Raw genomic sequence first — 19,154 nt, forward strand, 5'->3', positions numbered from 1 at the left:
GTTGATAGCTATAAGTTGATTAATGTACTCATTAAATTATTACACGAATATTTTAACAGTGATAAAGAGATACCTGAAATTTATTACATGTTAAAATCCTAAGAATTCAGAAATTATACAAGGTTACTGCTGTAGGTTAGCCTATACGAAGTTAATTAATGCACTCATTAAATTATTACACGAATATTTTAACAGTGATAAAGAGATACATGAAATTTATTACATGTTAAAATCCTAAAAATTCAGAAATTATACAAGGTTACTGCTATAAGTTAGCCTATACGAAGTTAATTAATGCACTCATTAAATTATTACACGAATATTTTAACAGTGATAAAGAGATACATGAAATTTATTAATGTTAAAATTCTAAAAATTCAGAAATTATACAAGGTTACTGCTATAAGTTAGCCTATACGAAGTTAATTAATGCACTCATTAAATTATTACACGAATATTTTAACAGTGATAAAGAGATACGTGAAATTTATTACATGTTGAAATCCTAACAATGCAAGACAAATGTTTCAGTCTGTCAGTCTCTACGACACATTAATTCCTAATAATAAACAGTTGTTGCGTTACCAGATGTTGCTATCCGCGCTATTGCTTGTTACTTAATGATTTAAATTACCACAATGTTTTGTATGAATAAGTCCTTGGATAGTTAAGGTAGCCAGACGTCCGTAGTTTGTAGCTGTCCGTGTTTGTATCTTATGGCTTGTGTCCGAGTGATGAATAGCTGTACATGTTATAACCTATTTGTTTGTAAATAGGTTTGTCCAAAATGAACTTAAAGCAAACTTTCTTATTGTCGCTGTTGATGCTTCCAATAGATTAAAGTTAATCCCTATACTTTGCTAAATATTTCATTCCAACATCTGGAGTTAAAATCACACTACTAGAATTTAATTATGTTTGACTGAACAGCAGAAATCTTAGATTTTATCGAAACTTTGGAAAATAATAACCTAGCCTATGTCACTTACTTTCATCATAATTGTAAATTCCGATCTGCTAGATTCCAAGTAATAACTTTCCTTAATTTAAAGAGATTATTGAAATCGTTGATGATAATAAGCACATTTGGTTGTCAGAATTTAATATTTCCATTACACTTTTGTGCTATAATGTTGTACTGAACATTATGAAACTAGACAAACTTCATTTTCCAGTTCAGGGGTTTTCAAACTGTGCACCGCGCCACCCTGGGGAGGCACCAAAGGTTGTAAGGGGAGGCGCGAGGAGTTTTAAAGAAGATCCTACAACGCAACATATTCATAATGCAACACGCATACTTGAGTCTGTACCCTTCTTGTTTAGTAATACATAGTGGACTAAGCCTTTGTATCACCTCTGTTCCACATACGATCAGGGATAACCCTTTCACATACGATCAGGGATAACCCTTGTTAGATTACCACTAACAATCTTCTGTTTATCTCTGTAGAATAGTATGTCTTCTTAACACAACTTTATGTCTAATCTGAGAAGTACTTTCTAGAGGACACACAGCACCATTGGGTCGTGAAGCCACTCAACGCAGAGAATCCACCAAATTTCACCACCCGAGAAGAGGAACAGATCATTTTGATTTCTCTTCAGACAGTATCCGAAATTATAAGGCCTTGCGAGCCCTCCTTCCTTTTGCAACTTCCTATCTCTGCGAAACCGGATTTTGAGCCATGGTGGTGATCAAATCCAAATATAGGTCAAAACTAAATCTCCAGAAAGAGATACGTCTTGTTATTTCAAAATATCTGCCGAGATTTAATACATTTTGTAACTCAGAACAAGCTCATATATTCCATTCACTTTGCTCAACATTTAAATGTGTCTATTTTTGTTATGTAAATTCGCTCTCTGCTCATATTTTTTCAATTTAAACATAAATATCTGACTTACCACAATTTATAATTATTAACACCGGCTAATAACATTAAAATGTGTAGTCAGTGTGTACAATGTAGATCACCTGTGTTAATGAGATATTTCCATTAGTTATTAATAAATGAAACATAGTTTATCATAGTGATAGTCTTTCTTTTAGAGACACATGTCATTTTTGACAGGGGAGGCGCGTTCAGACTTTGGTGGTTGAAGGGAACCTCAACTGCAAAAGGTTTGAAAACCCCTGCTCCAGTTAATTTTGTGTGGTATGTTTTAGAAATTGACTATTTCTCGTTTGGTAATTTACTTTCTTTCGTTTATGATTAAGTTCAGAACACAACTAAAGTTCCTTGTTGCTTTTTTTTTTTTTTTTGACTCACAAATTCCTGTATAAATCACTTTTACATTAATTTGCACTTTTCAATAACAAAATTTGATAATTAGCACTAATTTCACATTTATTGAAGCGTCATTAGCCTACGTCCCACTCAGAGAATTTTGTTGGCGTCGGTGAAATAAATATATGAAAAACCCCATCTTTGCTGACAATTTTGACGAAAATTCTCTACATCCCGATTTGAAAAATTGTCAAAAGTCTCAAAAAATGGAATTTTCCCACGGGTTGACATCACTGTTCTAAGCACGGGCTCACAGTCATTTAATAACGACGTTAAAAATCAAACGAAAACTTTTTTTTTTTAAAAAAAACTTTCTTTTATTTCTCAGAAATTAAGGTCTTTCCTGGCAACTAAATCTTCCGTATGTCAATCTATAAATTAAGTTGTTGGGAAAACAACGTAGAACTGAGATATACCGGAAGAAACTTCGCTAGCAAGAGTTTCACGGCTGAAGAATCATTCGACCGGAGTGAAAACCCCAACCACACCTGAGGAATGGAAACAAGTGTTAATGAGAGAGCCAGGCAGGCGCTGTTGGAAGCCACTCTCACGATACATCAATGCTCAAAGGAACTTTGGAAAACTCCCGATCAAAAATGAACGACTACTAAAAGCTGTTATATATGTGTGTGTGCCAAGCAACGCGGTTAATTTAGCAAAGAACCTTCAGGGTCCTCCCAGACAGCCTCCTACTGTACACGAGCAACAACAAACTTCACTGTTTCATTAAATCGGTTGAAACCTTGTAGTGGCAGTGCACTGATTGCTGCTACTACTTTCAAAGCTGAAGTCGAACAATAAATGTCCCAGTGAGAATATTAAATACTGAAATACTAAAGAGTATTGAATTGTCTACGGCTTACGCAGCTGCGTGCTAGTTCTTACTGAAAACTTATTACGTAACGTATATATACATTCATGTGAGTACTTTCAAAGGAGGTATTAACAACATAATTGTTTTGAACATCACTATACATTTTTCTTTCATAACAACTGTAACTTATGTACAATAAAGATATCGCTACTTACTATTTTACCTAGTATATTACGTTTTGTTCCGAAACATTAGCTCTTTATGAATTACAGATTATATAAAATTAAATTAAATTCTTCAGTTTTACATCCCACGATAATGCCGGTTAGGCTGAAGGAGACGATGATGATAAGAAATGAATTCAATGGTGGAATGAATAAAGTGAGAGGAAACGGAAGAACCTCGAGAAAACAAACGAACACGGTGTTTGTCCACCACAAAGAACCACAGATTACAAGTTTGAGACTAACTATAGTAGTATACGGGAAAAACGGGAAAGAATTCTTCTTACTTGGGATGCAAAAAAAAAAAAAAAAAAAAAAAAAAGGTAACATAGCACATAAGGAAGAAGCTAATAAGACGAAAAGCACAAATGAATTCTGACTTGAGGTGTAAAAATCTCTTTACATGATACACAAGGAAGAAACTAATAAAACAAAGAGCGCAAACGAATTTTTACTATACTTGCAGATGACAGTTATTGCAACGTCTGGGGCTACGGTATGTAAAACAGTGTGCTGACGAGGAGAGAACTATATTAATAAATTCGAGGCCAAATCAGTAACATAGTGAAATATTCTTTCGTTTTTGAGGCAAGACTATACATTTCTAGGCATCAAGGCACATTATACAGCACTAGTTACACTAAAGAGTTAGATTTTAAATAGCATTTTAGTTTCACATGATTAATGTTTTTTTAAAAAAAACTATTAACTGGTTTTAATTGGTTGGTTGGTTAGATTGGGATTTAGCGTCTCTTTCAGCACCAAGACTATTTATGAGACGTGATCCGACAGCTTAAAGTAGAATCCGAACCACATGAGCTCAAGCCGCAAATCGAACTCGGGTCTCCCACACTGAAGACGCGCACGTTAACCATATTAAATTGGTTAACTGATGGTAAACACAATGTAAGAGTATTTATCAACGTTTAAAGATACACATATCATATAGAACAAATAGTTATATCTATATATATATATGAAAATGAAAGTGACTATGTTTGTGACTTAATAACTCTTGATTCACGAGATCGATCTCGATCAAACTTTCAACATAGATGAGGCCGGGCCTGGGAGTGCTTTTATCATTCATATTGTCGGTACAACGTAGAGGAGGGGATATATATATATATATATATATATATATATATATATATATATATATATATATATATATATATATATATATATATATATATATATAACAAATAAAATGTAATATCTCTTAAACCACAAGACCGATCTCGATCAAATTTTTAGAATAGATGAGGTTCGGGCCTGGAATGGTTATCATTTCACTTTGACGGTGAAACTTAGGGGAAGGGGAGGGAGGCGACATTAGTGTCGAACCCATAGTTTTCGGGATCGCTGAGATAAACATTGAAACTTTCGATGCCGTTTAAATCCAAATTCACCCCTGTATGTCCAAAATGAAACTATTCTCCCCGTGCGAAGAACGGTTGATTTGATTGATTAGGGGATTAATGGGGACGTCAGCAGCAAGGCTATATGTCCCCGTTACGATTAACACGGTTGCCCTGCACTAAAAGATGTAAAGAGAAACAGGCTAAAAGACTAGAAGGCAATAAACAAAAGTGCTGCTAAATAAAAGGAGAAAATGAAAAAGAGAAAATAAAAGAATAAATAAAGTACAACAGATAACAATAACAACATACAGAAAAACAATAAAAGCTAACATAATTAAAAATTTAGCAGCAATAAAACAGTGGCAACACACTAAAAGAACTCAGAGAACGTGAGCAACCCCAGAAGCATTAATAAACTCGAGTACCCGGCGAAAGATATCACGTGAATCCCCTAAAGCGCGGGTAAGAACAGAAAGCAATCTGAAACGTTCTCTAAGAGCTGAGTATTCAGGACATTCCACAAGAATGTGCTGAATACTCAGCGGGACTATACACTCCTCACAAGACGGACGGTTCAATCTCCGCAGCAAGTAGCCATGCGTCAGATGAGAGTGTCCAATACGCAAACGCGCCAGGAGCACTTCATCTCGACGACAACAGGACGAGGACGTACGTCACTCTCCTAGGAGTGGCTTGACTGCATGTAACTTATTCTCAAGAGCCTGGACCCAATCTGCTTGCCAGTGAGAGCGCATCAAAGAATAGAAATGGTGCTGAAGATCGGAGCAAGGAAGGCTATGCTCCAGTGCAACCCCGGCCAAGGCGGCGTTCTTGGCAGCGTGCGAAGAACGGGTATTCTGGTAGTGTATATTATATATATATATATATATATATATATATATATATATATATATATATATATATATATATATATATATATATATATATATATATATATATATATATTCAACAACTGCCCCTACATAGCATTTGAATTTCCCATTACAAAATGCAATATTCTGCCAAGGTTACTTTTAAAAATCAAATATATAAATTTACAAAAAGAGATATGAAATGCTTCTCGAGAATTCAAACGAGATGAGACGAGAAAGAATCCTTTGAGAATCGAGACGAGACTACTACAAAATTTACGAGATGAAACAAACAACCCGTATTTCTAGTCTATTCTAGTTTCTTGGACAACATTAATGCATAGTAGAAACCTTCACAATTGAAATTATCCTCCCGCGAGAAATAAATTGAGGAAAATGATACAGCACTGAATATGAAATTTCAAAACAACTTTGAAATGAAAATTTGAAACTTTCCAATCTACTTTGTGTAGATTTTGATTAAATCAAGATTGGCTTCAAATTAAAGCATGAAAAGATATATATATCAGTAAACACGACAAAAAGGAAGAAAAGGGAAGAGAGAGAAGCGAACCACAGCAATGAGAGAAAACGAGGTTTGCGTGTCATGACCAACAATGTCATTTGAGAGGTAACCAAATTACTTATCCAACATCTTTTAAGTTTAATGACTAGCAAACAGCAGGGGAAAGTTCTATTATCTTGGGACCGCCCTCGCGACACATGAACATAATTCAGAATAGATGAACAGATCGATCCACGTTGTTAACTACATTATTCATTTGGGAAAAGCTCACTGAAAAGGAAGTTGAAATTAACACAGACAATCACAACACTATGCGAAGTTTTAACAATTTCTCTATATACTGCAAACTATTTTAAAATGCAGAAGAGAATGGAGACATATGAGCGTTCTCCTGAACACACACGTACATATGTGTTCAAGATGTAAAGACAAGAATACACAGGTAATATCGTTTGATTACAAATAGTATGTACGTCACTGTTAAAAAAAAAAAAAAAAAACAATAATAGATCTGCTACTTAACAGTGTATTTTTCTTTCATAGAATACATTATAAATAAATAAATAAATACAAGGGTAAGTCAAAAATTATCCGCAAAAATTCTGACACAATTCTTCTTACAATGTCCATACTGACCTCTGTCTTCGTTTGTTTGATTGTTACGCTGTTGTAGTCATGTTACGTAAGTTTGATCCTAATTCCTCCATTTGTCTTCCTTTTGTTGCAGATAGATCATGGCCACTCCATTAGAAGTTTGCACCAAAGAGGAACAACGAGCAGTGACCCTGTTTTTTGTGGTCAAAAGATGTATCCGGGTCCGCAATCCATCAAAGACTTTCGGCATAATTTGAGAACTGGCTTGCCGCAACGGAGTGTCTACGAATGAATTGAACAATTCAAAAACGTCGCACAAGTGTTACGCACAAGAAATGAGCCGGACGACCGTCTACGGCTACAAATGATAACACTGAGCGTGCACGTGGCATAGTTCTGTTAGACAGACGAGTAACTATTGATGAAGTGGCACACATCTGGAAATTAGTCATGGTTGCTGATACACCTTCCGACCACAAAAACCGGGTCACTGTTCGTTGTTCCTCTTTGGTGCAAACTCCTAATGCAGCAACCATAATCTATCTGCAACAAAAGGAAGACAAATGGAGGAATTAGGATCAAACTTTCATAGCATGACCACAACAATATAACAATAAAATAAACGAGCACAGAGGACAGTATAAGTGATGTAAGAAGAGTTATTTCAAAATTGCGGATAATTTTTGACTTACCTCGTAAACAGTGTTGGCAAAAACCATGGTTTTTATTATAAAAATACAACAAAAAAGAGGTTTTTTGGTTTTAATAATTTTCTTTATGTACTTACATCACATATAAACACAAGTTTATTTCGCCTTGGTGTTATTATGCAACAACCAGGTTATGTGGATCACATAAATTTAAAGCGGAATCCAAATGTATTTTCAACTTACATCTGAGAGAAATTGTCCTCCATTTGAACTCGAAACCGGGACTAATTGGGCATAAATGCGATACGTCTGCCGACTCACTCACGAAAGACTCCTGATAAAAATACGTTGTACAGATCTTAACATACTTGTTAATATGATTGTCAAGAGTCATAGAAGGACAAAAAGATAAACAGATGCAAAAGTGAAACCATTACACAGAATTACATATGGACAATTTCAAAATACTGCAGAGTACAGAAGAACTAATTTAGTCCAAGTTAGTTCACTACGACTTTTATTAGTCCAAGTTAAAGAAATATGACGATTTAATTTGCATATCAGTAAGAAAAGTGAATAAAGATACGAAACGAATTATTTGAGTCCACTTTGGCTCTGACCCTTTATACATATATAAATACCAAAGATAGTTTTGATTTCAATAAATGCCTCTCATGGGGTTTGTATGACCCTACTCCACAAAAGTACGGCATTTCGATGTATTTTATCAAGAGTAAAAATTATTAAACGAAACAATATTTAGAATTTTCTTCGATTGCAATTGCATAACACTAATAACAAACTATAAAAAAATCATAAAAGAAACATTCATAAACTTATAAATAAAAAATAAAAGTTGCTTTTATAGTATAATCTCTTTGGGTAATGAATGGAAAATTTAGGTCTAAATATAGTACTATAATATACGGGAGTAAAACGTGATAACCCACAAATGTATCTAGGTTTTTTTTTTTTTTTTTTTTTTTTTTTTTTTTTTTTTTTTTTTTTTTTTTACAGCTGGTTTAAACCAACCAACCCTGCTCGTAAATAATACGTTCCTGCAGAATAAAATCTATTATTATTCAATTATTATTGGCAACTAACCCATTCAACATTCATCACCATAAAAAAAAAAATCTAAATTTTTTCGAAAATTACGCTAAGAATTCACCCTTCAGCTCGATAGGAGCTACCTGTTGATCTATGTCTTAACTTTAGACAAGTATTATCACCAGGGGCAGGAAGGGACAAATACCCCCCCAAAGAGTTTGAGAAATACATATGCTTTAATCGATTGTCTATCATAATATACTAGTACAAAACGTGTAAGTCTTATGTCGGTGGTGCTCTTGCCCCCTCAAACGAAGTCTGAAATGACGCCCCTGATTATCATCATGATCATCATAGGTATTCTGCCATTATTGGCACGTCACTTGCCGCAACTGAGAACCTTCCATGCTCCATGGTCTTCCGCTAACCTCTTCATCTTCACGTATTATTTCTATGTTTTGATATCGTTGATTAATTGTAGTCTCCTTCACCTCTGCCTCTCCTTGCTGCCACCATACCGTCTAGCACGTCCCTCGTGATACAGTTCCTTCTTATCCAATCTCCCAACCAGTTTTGCTTCCTCTTCTTAATAATATCTAAAATTGTTCTTTTCTCCTCCACCATTTCTAACACCCTTTCATTCGTTTTCTGCTCGAGCCAACTACTTCTCTACATTCTTCTCCACACCAACATTTCGAGAGCTTCCAGTTGTTTTTTCATCAGTTTTGCGTAATATCCATGTGTTTGATCCACACAGTACAATGCAACACACGAATCATCTTATGAGTTTTTCTCAACTCTTTGTTCAAGATCCCACAAAATAGTATTTTCTTCTTCCTAAAGGCTTGTTTCGCCATTCATTTCCTTGCTTTTAATTCACGTTCACATTCCATATAATCACTAAAGTATAATAATTTAAGAAAAATTACAGTTTAAAAGTTTAATCATAATTTTGGGGTACATCTCATTAACCATATTGTATACAATCGACTTGGTAGGTAATCTTAATAGGTGTTATGGTTATCGCACATAAAATTTTAGATTTACCAAAAATTCTGTTTCGTTGATTTCCTCGAAAACTACGCATGAAGATTCACCCATACTATTTTCAGCTAAATGAAATTTGCCGATTGTTATATGCCTCACCTTAAGGAGGATTCACTTTTATCGTTATACGTTAATAACATCAAAGATTTTTTTAAACATTACAATATACATTACAATGGAGTGTACAATACACAATTTCAATTTTTAGGAGTGTACAATATACAGTTACACTTACAGTATAGTTATGGAAAAAATAATAGCAACTTCTTCGGATTTTACGCATTTATTAGGATTTCTACCTAAATATGCACAAACATATAATGATATATACATCAAATTAAAGGAAATTTTATGTAGAATTTAAATCTACTCACAGAAGTTACGTATCTTTACAACAATTGATAATATTTTTTAAAAAATGTGTGGGAAAGGAAACACAAATCTGTCATGCTAAATGTTCATTTAATGGATGACTCCATGTTGCTTTTTTAGTGAGGTCCGTGCTCAATAAGGCAATCCACGTACCAAGCGTGCAGTATGGTTTCTCTTCCTTACTTGTTGTGTAGGTACCCTGGGTTACGTAATTTGTGTTATTCTAGTAGTGTTATTTGTACTGACAAATTTGAAAGTGATAGTTTTACCCATAAATATTGATTTACTGTTTATAAATTATTGATATCGGACATTGACATGGGTAAAACGTGTGACATTATACCACAGAAAGCCACTAGAATTAAAACATTAAGTGAGTGTGTCAAAACTAATGCTGAAATAGCCCGGATTATGCAACTGCATAAGAGTATAGTGGGTAGGCAGCTGGCTAAGATTCGGGAAGCAGGGTGCATAAAAAGTGGAAGAATTGGCAAGAATGTGGTCGGAAAATGAAATCCTTGCCTAGACAGAACAGTGCACTGCGACGGTTGTGCCTTGCAGACAGGTTTGAGTCATCAGCAAATCTTGCTAGAAGTTGGAGGGAAACATCTGGTGTCGACGTTTGTCCGCAACCAGTGAGAAACATATTAAAATCAATGGGTTTGCGTTCACATAGAACTGTCAGAAATCCACATCTTATACCGGAACAACGTAAAAGGCACGTAGGGTGGGCCAAAACGCACAAGGATTGGACAAGTGACCAGTGGCGCAAAGTTCTGTTTAGTGATGAGATGAAAATAACAATTTATGGCAATAATTCACACGCTAGAGTTTATCGCATGACTGGTGAAGCACTTAATTCTGTGTGTACTGTAAAAACTTCCAATACTCTACTAGTGTAATGATTTGGGGATGTTTTTCTTTTAGTAGAATTGGTAAAATTCACATTTTTTATGGTGTTGTTAATGCACAAACTTGTAAATATATTCTTGAAATGACAATGATACCTGCGGGTAGAGATTTATTCAACGGTGGTTCCTTTATTTTTCAAGACGATTCTGCACCCTGCCATCGTGCGAGAGTTACAGAAGACTATATGCTGTCCTTACGTCATGTTACCCAACTTCCTTGGCTTTGTAATTCGCCCAACTTAAATCCAATTGAAAATTTATGGAGTGTTTTGAAGGATAAGGTTCGTGCAATACATCCTACAACGAGAGCTGAGTTAATTCAAGCCATAAACGACGTCTAGCAACACTGCATTTCAATAGAGACACTACAAAATTTAGTAAACTCCATGCCGCAACGATGCAAAGACGTAATTACTAAGCGTGGACATCCAATCAGGTATTAGCTTGAGTCAAAATCAACTGGGTACGCTTCACTTACTTTCACTTCAGTTAACAATTGACGTCATATTTTGTTGAATATCATCAATTGTTGTAAAGGTACGTAACTTCTTTGAGTATATTTGGATTCTATTTCCTTTAATTTGATGTATATATCATTGTATGTTTGTGCATATTTAGGTAGAAACTTCTTTGACATTCTTATAAATGCGTAAAATTCCAAAGAATTGCTATTAATTTTTCCATGACTGTATGTTGATACATACAATAAATGAATTTCCGAAGATGGTTCTGCAGTCTACGACCAGCATAAATAAACCTATATATATATATATATATATATATATATATATATATATATATATAAAGAACCAAGATACCGGTTCTGTTTCAGAGATAACAAAAAACTAACAATTCCTCCGTTCTAAAAAGTCCTTTATAGTCTCTGTAGTTGAATGATCATTATCATTTGTATAACGTTTCTGACTGACCAGTAGCGATACGCTGTTTGTCAGGGCTTTATGATGATCGCTTAATTTGAAGTGGGTACCGATATTGATTATGACACTTTCATATAGAAATATAAATTGAAAAAAACTACTGAATAAATAAATAACGGTTAATGTGAATTTAAAGGCTAATTCCTCTCTCTCTCCATCCTAGCTTTTTTTTTTTTTTCAGGAGTGAAAATAACTCATTGAAATTCAAAGCGTAGGTGATACCTTGCAAACGATAAACTGATTCAAGAATCCGAAGAAAATCAATGCATCATTCTAATATGTTATTATGTAACTAAGAGAGTTTAACTGTTGGAAATATCTCTTTATTGCAAGTAATATAATACATAAATGTATTCAAGCTAAAGACGGTCAGTTAGTAGGAGTTCACTATTGCATTTCAGCGCCGAGATTACATGCAACGTGTACCTTCAAATTACGCTGGAATCCGAACCCCGTAATGCATTCAAATTTCCGAGCGCCCCCACCGGTAATAAAACTCGAGAACCTGTGCATCAAAAGCATATACGCTAGCCATTAACCAACGTGGAGAGCAACGCTAAAGACGCGTCTCGTATTAGACAAAGCAGTGGAACATGCAGATGGTACGATTTACAGAGAAGTCAAAAAGTTAAAAGAAAAAAAGAAAAACTTGTTTAGTAGAGACCGGATGTTAGGCAAAATGTCTATTCTTTAATACTAAAGATATGATCAAAAATAACGTTTTAAAGTTTATATGGGGGTTATAGTTACGATTTAAGCCCATTTTATTTTTGTCTATTTTGCCTATTTCGTCCGTTACTGCCTAAATAATTGTTTTAGTGCCTAATGTTGCCTATTCTATGCATTTTCCTCAAAATAAGCCTTCATTACGAAGATATATAAACTTATATAATATCAACAACAACAACAACAACACACACACACACATTATATATATATATTAGGTGTTTGTAAACACAAAAACGTGGTACATTACAATATATATATCGTAAAGTAAAAGAAGACATTAACAAACAGGCATGTTTCTATATTATTGAACATTATCTCAGTGACTTGAATCTATTATCTAATCGTATTCACTATTTATCTCCATTATTTCGAGTTACATTTTAGTGCCTATTTTACTGCCTATTTTTTACATTTTAAGTGCCTATTTGCCTGCCTATTTTCCAGCTTTTGAGTGCCTAAACATCCGGTCTCTGTTGTTTAGAGTTCAACACTGTTTTGAAGCATTGAGGCTGTATGGGTTGTCGATCTTCAGTATAACGTAGCCTACATCAACACACCATGTATGGAGCCCATATTTTCCGAATCAAAGAAGATAACTCTTATCGCTTATTCTCAAGGACGAAAATGCTTGAGAAATAAGCACTGGAAACAATACAGCTATCTCCAATTTTAGTTTTATTTTTACGAATGAAAGAATGGCAAATCTCTCACCACCTTTCATAAAGCAAGTGTTTACCGTCAATTCATACTCGAGTAAAGGATATCTCTTTACAGTGCATTAAGTAGAAAGTTCATTAACTAGAAAAGAAACTGGTTGCATAAAATATTAATAAATAAATCAAGATATTTAGAATATTTAATATATAGTAAATATTATACATTATACACGATTAATGTAAAACAATGATTGAAATTAACAATAAAGCATAATTTGAAAAAAAAAAATAAAGCATAATTAAACAAAAAATAAAGCATAATGTGGGTTGCTCTACTGATTACTAATGATCTTTCGATATACAGAAGCAGTCATGGTGCCCTCCATACGCACTAGTGGGCATGAATGACCATATGAAGAGACTCCAAATCATAATGGGGTCACCGCCGGCTTGTTGTCCTCCTGCGCACTTCTCAAGGAGCTGCTCTTCTAGAAGATGGATTCTGAGCTGATCATCGATGCGATGAGCGCAGTGTCGTGATTCATCGGATCAAGCAACATTGTGTCGTTGCTTGGCAGTCCAATATAATGAGCACATGCACATTCCAGTCGCAATCGACGATATCTTGCGATTAACATTGGTATACATGTAGGACGTCGGCTGCGGAGGCACATATCTAAACAGTGTGCGGTGAACTGTGTGCGTAGACACACTCGTGCTTTGTCCACTGTTAAAGTCTGCTATAAATTATATCACAGTTTGCATCGAAGCTAATTTTATCAATCTCGACAGTCCATGACATTCGACATCTTTAACGAGGTGTGACCGCCTCACGTTTTGTCATTTGATGTTGACCACAAAATTATTTTCCCATCTTTAAAAGATACTAACCACGCCAGCTCACGAACACCTAACAAGTGGCACTATTTTCGATATGCTTGTTCCCAGCTGTCTGCCTATCACAATCTAGGCCCATCAAACTCTAATATATCGCCGGCCTTTCCCGTTCTACTCACAAGCATAGACTGATCGAGTGAGATCCCTGTCCCCGTGTGGTAAGTAGTTTTGCTGCGCCTCGCAACTTCGTTCAAAAAGTTGGAGTGGTGATAATGATTTCGCTGGTGAGTGTACAACGAAAAGTGTTTATGACACATGTTAAATCGAAGTTGTTCTCTCTTAAAAGGAAAACAAGAAAACTTCTGCAATTTGTCTATGTTATCACTTATCTCAACATTCATTTTGAACAGTTAAAAAGCTTCAGACCATTTACAGCATATATTATGTTAATTGGAGACCTTTAGATTTCCCCAAAAACAAAGAGAGATGATTAGGGCTAGCTTACTTCGCACTCATTACCGCATACCACAAACGTAAAAACATGAGAGACAGAGAGAGAGAGAGAGAAGGAGAGAGGAAGAATTAATCCATGAAAGAATATTCATGTGATAATTCAACAGACGGAATAAGGCTTATAATAACTCTTTGATGTTTTCCACTTTCCTCCATTTGGGTGACGGGAGGGGAGTAGAATTTTCAACTTGCTTTTGTGTCACATCCACTTGATAAAGGAAATCCCTAGACCTCTTTTTCTGAAGCAACAGCACTGTTAGAGGAAAGGGTAGAAAAGTTCAATTTTCTCCGGGAGTTCCTCTCTCTTTCTCTTGTCACCTTGAAGACTCACGCCACGCTTCAAATGGAAATGAGATCCCCCTCCGAACCAGGAATCAAGAATAAATTTCCCGGTTGATGTTTGGTTTCTCGGAAATATGGCATCTACTTCTTCCATTGCATTCAAGATAAATAGAGGAAGGCTTGAAGTTACCAAACAACAGAGCAAAGTTAAAGTTTTCATTATTAAGGCCAATTTCACGTCCATTGTTTCATGAAATCTCCTGCCTCTCCACCTGTCTCCCTCTTACATTAACTCCTATTTCAAAGGTGTTGCGAAATTGCTCTTCCAATCTTCTCCAAGGCTAGTCAATAAACAGCAAGCTGCGTAACCAATCATCATCTAAATTACTAAAACAAATTGGTTTAACACATACACTTTAAATTTATATTGCGTAATGTAATTCGTAATCTCTTACCTAAGGGCTGTGCGATATTCAGGATTGAATATCGAAAGTCGGTATCGATATATCGAAATGTGAATATGTCGATTGATAATCTTCCGATATTTTATCTTATATTCGAAAATATCGATCCATCCATCCATTTATCGAAATATCCACAGTCCTAATTGATTAAAATATGGTAATATTTTAGTGAAAATGAAATTGTTCGATTTAACGTCCCACGTAAATGTCCGTTATGCTAAAGGAGACAAATGATTAAGGCAATTGAAAGATAAAGGAAGAACTGGTGAAAAGAGAATGGAAAGAAACCAATTATTCATTATTCAAACAATTTTCTCCCAGTATCGAACTAATACTTTGTTCAAATATGGGACTGTTCCAATGTTAATAGCAATTAAGTTTCAACACGTTTGTTCAGAATTCGAGTTTCACAATACATACACATACACATACATACATACATACACACACACACACACACACACATATATATATATATATATATATATATATATATATATATATATATATATATATATAAGCAATTTACCCACTCAAAGATGCAGGCTTCGAAATAATAATAATAATGCATACATATTTAAACATATATACAGGACCGGATCCAGAATTTTCTGATGGGGGGTGCACCCACCACTACCGGTACATTTGAACTAAATTTGAATTTTTTAAATGTCTTTAGGCATCTGTCGTGTAAATAAGGAATTGCCGTGGAAATGTTGTCTGCTCTCGGTGAATCCTTTTCCTACAACCTTCAGAAAATTTACTTGCACTGCTGCTTTCCCAAAATTCCGCTTTGTTTTAAGCCCCAAATGGAAACAGTATAGCAGAGCAGAAATTTTCAGAAAGTGTTGCTATACTCACTGCTAGCTTCTAAATTTCGATAGTGTATATTTACAACGGACAGGGGGTGCAATGTGCACTGATGCACCCCCTAAATCAGACCCTATAATATCTAGACCTTTTGCGAAGATGGATCGAATTTAAATAGCAATGCGTAGTATGATTTCCTCTCAACAGATGTCGTTATTAGGTTGATGGATTGGACTACATTACTGTAAAATGAACATGCAGCGTCAGGCAATGAGTCAAAATGACAGATGTGTGGTTATCGTTTGAAGAGCCTAAAAGTATTTTAGATGGCATTTCAAGTTTGAGAAAGTTGCTTACGTCACGTTGATTTTAAACCATGTAAGTAACGATATATATATATATATCTTGATTTGAAACCACACTATGCATTACTACCTTAATTCGAACCAACTTCAAAAAACGTTCACGAATATAATCTGTTAAAGTGTATTATATAATTTTTTGTCGGCGGACTGTCCATAACGTAGGATAAACCAAGTCAAATGCAACATTCGCACACATATACTTGTGCTAAGTAACATTCAATATTATCATCTTGGATACTTCGTGTTTTTTCTGCACGAGTTATGTAACCAATTCCTCTATTTTATGTCCTTACTATAAATGCCTTATAATATTTCAACAGTTAACCTACTTTGCTAACCGATCCCACTACAATTCAAGACTACAAACTTCATGTTCAATTGATTTCAACAGACTTTGCAAGTTTGGATGCTTTAGAACGTACGTGAAAGATAAATCGGCTCCACAAAAATGTTATGATAGGACTGAAATTAAGCTTGTAAAGTTGCAACTGTATTGTGTTGCAACAAAATTGATCAATTGACAATTTGAGGAATTCCATATTTCCAAGATACACCGCGAAAAAAAAAAATATTCATTTAGCTGGTCACAAAGTTTAGAATCAAACTTACCGAACTATAAATGGAACTATTCAACTTATACATTAATGTATTTATGCTTCAAATCTAATTAATTACACAGGATTGAGTTATTATGCAATTGGAGAGAGGAATAACAGTTTTTAGGGCACTACAGAATTTACTATTTTGTACAGTAATCACAGATCATTTTCAATAATCGGATTTGTTCATTTATTTAATTACATGTTTAAATTAACTATCATTGGATTTAAATTACGGTTGATATTAATATGCAAACAAATGCTATTTTGATGTTACTATGTAAACAAATTCAATTATAATACCACAATTAATTAATTAATTGAAACATAAATCCAGAAGAAAATCAATTAAAGGAAAATTAAGAGCTTAAATTTATTGAAAAGGGAAAGAAGATAAAAAGAAAAAAAAAATCAACTTTTAAAAGGACATATTACAGGGAGATTTTGAAATGTAATCATATGATTTTAGGTATATTTCGACATACTTCAGGGCTTATTTGTAATTGCGGGGGACCAATACAAACCATGAAGGTAAATATAACATAATGTAACCTAACCTAATCTAACGTAATGTAACTAAACTTAACCAAACCTAACCAAAATTAGGCTATAGTTATATATAAAAAAAGTTTGAATTCCTAGGAAAAAATTCTGACCCCCCCGTAATTAGAATTTATCCTGATTCAGTTTCACTTAAATGTGGTTGTAAATACAAGATGGCTCAGAAGTGAATTACCCAAAATTCCCATTTATATTACGATCTAATTACACTTTGCTGAGCGATATATTTGAGTGATAACACTGGTCACATTGTCATATGGTCTTTAGAACAGTCAACTTGTGTCGACCGTTAAGACTTAGGTTTGTTGTGTGGTGAGTTTGCTGTGTTCAGTCTGAACTGACCACGGTGTAAGAATACTTCACTTGTGGGGCAAACATGATGCAGATACAACCAAAGTGTGGAAAGGTTTTCGTGTCAAGTTTTTCGATATGCCTTCATGAACACGAAACAGCTTTCAGAATTGAACAAGAAATTTGAAACAACGGAGTGTTGCCAGATGCACCAAGGTCTGTACGCTTAAGTAGTATTTGTACGGAGAGAAATATAAGAAACTTGGTCGCTCAAGTCTAGGGATGCGCACGAGACAAGATTTGTAGCTGTCTCGTCTCTAAAATGTGCTGTAAAAGTGATGTCTCGACTCGAAAAATGTATATGCCTCTATTGGAAGAGCCGTGTCTCGACTCGAATTTTCTCAGGAAAATCCTGTCTCGACTCGTCTCGTGCGCATCCCTACTCAAGTCTCCCTTAAATTGACAAAACAAGAAAGGCAACTGTTAATAAACCGTCAGAGTGAGTCCATAATGTCACTGACTTTTGCAATTAAACTTTAATTTTGTGTGGATAAACTTACTTTTACGCCACCTTGTATACAGATACACTATTTAACGTTTTATGGCGCAATGCCACAGCTCACAAGCACTCTGCTATGGATGCCGTTCTAAAAGGAAAATTCTTCCCTCTTTTTCTGCTTAGTAAGATACCACATATTATCAAACAAAATAATCTTCTATAGTCCGGTCCGCGTCACCTGAATTAGCGTATGGCGTCAGCCAATAAGCTCGCACTGCGCTGATTCCAAACCTTCAATGAGGAATTTAATTTTTCGTAATTGATTTTGTTCATATTTATGGTCAGTTATGAACGACTAGATACCTCACTGAAGGTTTGGCAACAGCGCACTGCAAGCTTATTGGCTGACGCCATACGCCGTTTCAAGTACACGCATATTCAAGCAAGGTTACACAGCTAGTGAATAAATTATTACAAATGTATAAAAGGAATTCTTAGATGGATGGATGATTATATTACTCAATTTGATTGGGACGTGAGTGAAGAATAAATAACACTCCTAGTGAAATGCCGAAATAGATTAAATTCACATTATTTGGAATGTGTAAAACAGTGGCGGATCTAAAAGGTAAAAACTTGGGGGAGGGCTGGCAGAACCCAGACTATGATGTCATGAGTTCAAAAAACTAGGTGGTCTAGGTCCCCGGCTCCGGGCTAGATCAGCCACTGATGTGAAACGCCTAATTTTCTTCGGTGAAGTAAATTTGAAAGGAAAAAGGGAGGAACTCAACCCCAGAAACGGGAACGCTTTTCATATTTTTCAAACATTGGCAACATTTACCGACAAAATACCTAAAATATATCAATTAGCTTTATATTAGCATGCAAAACAATAGCT

The 19,154-nt window shown here is 34.9% G+C and overlaps 1 protein-coding gene across 9 annotated transcripts in view; it reads right to left on the minus strand.

The window, feature by feature from the left end:
• LOC145673181 (multiple PDZ domain protein-like) overlaps positions 1–19,154 on the minus strand; it is an 817,414-nt gene that overhangs the window by 139,038 nt on the left and 659,222 nt on the right. The window lies entirely within an intron of this gene.

This window comes from Thermobia domestica, chromosome 16 (genome assembly GCF_964235325.1).
Source record: "Thermobia domestica chromosome 16, izTheDome1.hap1.1, whole genome shotgun sequence".
In the NCBI taxonomy this organism is placed as follows: domain Eukaryota; kingdom Metazoa; phylum Arthropoda; class Insecta; order Zygentoma; family Lepismatidae; genus Thermobia; species Thermobia domestica.